Below are 5067 nucleotides of genomic sequence, written 5' to 3'. Positions count from 1 at the left end.
GGTGAACAGAAAGCTCTTTTAGCCAAACTGTCTTTTGTGATTCTCACCCGATTTGAGTCATGGCTTAAGTAGTTATACCCCTACTGTTAGATGGTCAACCAGGGCCATATTCACAAATACACCTCAGGAACGATGGTGTTCCCATATCGGATCCAGTCTGCTAATACCGTGCCAGCCTCCAAGGGGAAAAAGGAAAGACTCATCAAGCGGTGACTGTGGCTCCGGGCAAACCATCTAAAGGTTTTCTGCAATTAAAACAGAAAAGTAGTTAAGTATTAATAATGCCAGTTGTTGAAGGGAATACCTGACGGGAACAATAGACCTGGCGGCGGGCTGCTCATTGTGAATGCGAAATGGACCAGAAGATCGAACAATCGATTGGTTGGAATTACAACCATACACTGACCAATCGGACGGAATGGTCTCGACTCGCGGGCGGATATCAATGACACCATTTTTCGAATGTGGTAAATCCCAGATTCGCTATCGAACTTGAGCTTTTTGGTTGCAAATTGATGCTCGAGCTGTTTAGTTTTGAGTAAACAGAGTCTCATGACGAATTCTAATTGGGTTGATTTTCACTTAAGAAATATCCTCGAGGACCAAAAATCCCCGAAAAACCCATAGGATATTACAATTGATTTTTTTTCTAAGTAGAGCCAATCGATGAGGAAATCCACAATACACCGAGTGCTTACCGGTTACCTAGGGATCACAGGGGGTCCCCTTAACAAGGAAGAGACAGAGCTCCAAGATCGCAGAGCTGGAGGGGGTGAGGTCAGACGTAGCACTTGGGGCATTCTGTGCTTGGTAGACCAAAGCTGACGTCAAGTCATTCATGAACTAGAGCAGCATGATCTCGTTTTCTCGTTGAATAGATTAGCACAGCAAAGGATCAATAAAACCAACTATTTAGCTAGAAGAGTTACTCTAGCAGGTAATTTTTCATGCTGAGAACTCTAAGGGAAATGAAGAAGCGGGTTCCACCGAGTAAGAGTCAGGCGTGGAAATATTTTAAAGGGTTGGTGACACGCTAAACATACAGTCACCCTCCATAATGTTACACTTGTTAGACATCTTCTCATACTACCGTGCTAATGTCCCATCCAATTAGCGCGTTGGCTCGCCTCTCTAACACAACGTCAGGCAGAAATGATTCCGAATTTCAAATTGGAATAATTTTTGACGTAAATAGCTTTTTGCACGTCGAACAGTATCTCTTTTGGGGGGTTCTTTTTGGAAACCATTAAGTGTCATGCGTACACTAGCTTAACACGTGTAAAATCTTTGACAGACAACAACAAAATGTATAAAGGATATATGGTAGTATGATTGGGTTTTCCTTCCTCGTGTTCAGTATCCAGTGTAGCGACCAGGTGTAGAAGGCATAGCCAGGTGAGTTACGTGTAACCTTCTCAACTAGAAGATCTACTACCGATCCTGCGGGATTTGGATTTGAACTTTCGTCCCCAGTGTTAGAGAATGTAAGAAGCGGGTCATAGGAATAAGCGGTATAGTTGGCTGACAGTGGGATTTGTTTGTATAATGGGGACGTGACATATAAATTAACCCACAGCAATTCCATGTAATCTGTGGAATAGCCCCTGGAGGAGTGTATCAAGGCTATACAAAAGTAATAGAAAAGAAACCGACCAAGGCCAAGAACAGGCAAAAAAGACAGCTGTAAGGTGTTCAGAAAGAAAAGAAAAACATATATTTGATGACAGCTGAAAATGGATTGCTAATCGGGTTTATACTTCGCCAACTTACATCACCCAAATTCCAAAGAAACCCAAACTCAGTTTAAATTACATAGAATCACGTCAGTCCGTGGTGTCTAATTGAGTTATCCCCATGGTATTTTTAACACAAACATATTAAGCCGTAGAGTCTCAGGCGTCATGGGTTTCTCAACGGATACAGGTAAACCAAATGAATGCAAATCCCAAAATCCTGCAAAAGTTAGAAAAGAATGTCAGGAGCGAACTATATGTGTAAGGTGAATATAATACTGAAATGAATGGATGATCGGTGTTTAATGCAACACCGTTTTAGTCATGTGACAGAGAGAACGCGTGCAGGCCGAGAAGCAGCATGCTTTAAACGGCTTATTAAAAGGTATATTCTGTTATATTTTGATTCCCGGGCGCACACGCTGGGGGTGGGATGGGAGTGGGGGGGGGGGGCTCTTTTTTAGTGGTTTTCCATGGGTAGTGCTGAAGTCCTACAAGTATTCTTTTCACCCCCCCCCCCCCCCAGAACACCGCAACAAATCCATGGACAAAACGTGAGATATAATTACTTACACGTGGTAAATGGACACAGGGGCACCACACGTCACGGTGAAACGCACACATGCTTGTGTAAGCAGGAATCACTGCTCCACAGTAGCATACTACCTGAACAAGGATGTTCAGAATTATTCGCCGTTACATATACATCCAATGATATCCAAATTGGGACACTTCTTCATTTAACATATGCGAAATATTAGTTTCTAATCGAGTATGTAACTTTTATCACACAGGGTAATAACTACATAACCCTTTTCATAGCCTGATGATGGATTAAAACGTGGCTGGTGAAAATGAGAGCTGCTCCGTTCTGGCTATATGACTTCTGATATGACTTACACTTTCCCACAAGTAAATGGTGTTCCTCCATATAATTAAAGACGCACAGTATATAGAGTAAAACGACAAAGAGCAGCGTGATAGCTGGTAAATGGTCACATACAGCCAGCGAAAGAAGGCGTTGTCAGTTTACCTCAGTCAGGGTTTTACTCTAGCTGTTCATGCAAATGTTTATACAGAACAAAATTACTCGCCTCCTAGTACCATGGATTAAGCAGAACTAGGTAAACAAGAAAACTGCAGTGATGTTAATTGCACGTAATTTGACGTGGTTACACCTGATAGAAAGACAATGGGCTGTAAGGAGACATTTAAAGACTCAGGGAAGTCTTAACTGAATGCTGGCTCATTCAGCACCAAAGTCCAAAGTCGCTTGGCACTAGAAGGATGTCACAGGTTCGAATCCAGCTCTTGCTCATTCAGCTGTGGATTTAGATCAGAATGTTTGTCTGGATACACCATGATGTTGTTTTCCTTTCACGCATTAATTGCAATTTTCCGTATTTTAATGTATTGTTATTTTTTAACAGTGGGAATATATATAGAAAGGGTTAACAGGGGATGACGGGAAACAAGAATGGGGCCAAGACAAAGCATCAATGTCAGAAGCACGTGCTAGAAACGAGAATCAACGTGGCTTTGCCAATCAAGGCACTCCCTTTGGCTATCCGGTTACAGGATTGAGGTTAAACAAATCTGCCACTACTGCTGTGTCCGGGGTCGAGCGAACGATCACGATGAACGCCTTCTTCTCACGGATCAAACGTGATTAACGGCTCAGAAGCCATTAGGTATGGAAGTTTAATCTTACTTAGCTTCAGCACGTCATTGTCTGGTCATTATTGAGCCAATGACTTCATTTACGTTGAATAACGCCTAACCATCTGTTACATTCACAATACCACAAATGACAAATCCATCACGTCGCCAAAAGGAGCCTTTTCAATTCTGTCTAGTCAAGATTTAAGACCTTAGGAATCTGTTTTTGCCCATACGACTATCTTCAAACCGGTACCCAGATAAATCATTCAGTACGTATTTTTTGCACCAATATATTATGAAACAATGGCTGTAGCATGCTTAGTGAAATCAAGATACTCCGGTCACATAACAGGTGGGTCAAAGAAGCTACTTTAGAAAGTGTAAGTTTAATACCGAGTTAAACCAAAAATTTCATACACAATGTGAAGGAAATTCAGGAAAGCTCTTCAATATCATTAAAGTCCTACAGTACAAAGAGTAAAACCAGAACAGTAACGATAGTGCGATAGCTGGCAAATGGTCACACGTAACCGGTGAAATAAGGCCTGCTGTCAATTTACCTCAGCCAGGCTTTTATTCTAACTGTTCATGTAAATGCATAAATAGTGGGAATTTACACTCACCCTAGCACCATGGCTTAAGCAGAATTACGTTAAAAAATATGCAGTGATGTTAACTGCAACTTATTTTACGTCACAGGTCTAGAATAACTCAAAATGGCGTGTTGCCACCACATTTAACATACAATCACATTAAAACAATGCAAAGGGACCAGACCCCGGGGATGCATAGTCCACCGGCAGAATCCTGTTTTTTGCAGGAATACAATGTAATTAAAGACGTACATCATAGAGAGTAAGACCAGGGCATCGACGACAGTGTCATGACTGGCAAATGGTCACACGTAACCGGTGAGATACGGCCTTTTGTCAATTTACCTCAGTCAGGGTTTATTCTAACCGTTCATGTAAATGCATAAATAGTAGCAAAATACACGCCCCCTGGCACCATGGCTTTTCCTGACAGAACAAGGGTTTTGCACATTGTGTTTTATTTTCCCTCTTCCCACTGACATGATGCACTTTCTGTGTGACACGTCATATTTTTTGTGTGACACGTCATATTTTTTGTGTGACACGTCATATTTTTTGTGCATCTGTGCTTATGATGTACATAGAGTACACACTCGCCACATCGAGGAGCAATGGTTTTAGGGCCGTTTCCTTTCTCACCTTCGTATCTAATAGCCAACATGCAACATTTAACTGTATGTACCTCACTGACTTTTACCCCTATACCTTTTCATTCTTGTAACGAAAACAGTGATTGCATTCAAGCAGCTGTTTCTTGGCAGGACGTGTCTACCAACATCACATTTGCATTCGCCAAAAGACAAATGTTCATGCTCTGGAGACCTGTTTTGAGATCCGGAGCTCATTTTCTAAGCTAATTCAACATAACACCATACTGGTATGAATCCACACGGAGGTTATTTTCCCGGAGCATGTTATATTACTCTCTGCTAGAATGTCACTGTCAAAGAAAGAAGGTTTCCCTAGGTTTCACCGGTTACGTCTGACCATTTGCCAGATATCACAATGTTGTCGCTGCCTGGTTTCATTCTCTATGATGTACGTCTTTTATTATATATGCCGCGCCCATAACGAAAGTC

Source organism: Liolophura sinensis, chromosome 10 (assembly GCF_032854445.1).
Source record: "Liolophura sinensis isolate JHLJ2023 chromosome 10, CUHK_Ljap_v2, whole genome shotgun sequence".
In the NCBI taxonomy this organism is placed as follows: domain Eukaryota; kingdom Metazoa; phylum Mollusca; class Polyplacophora; order Chitonida; family Chitonidae; genus Liolophura; species Liolophura sinensis.
Note: the sequence above shows the minus strand (reverse complement) of the source record.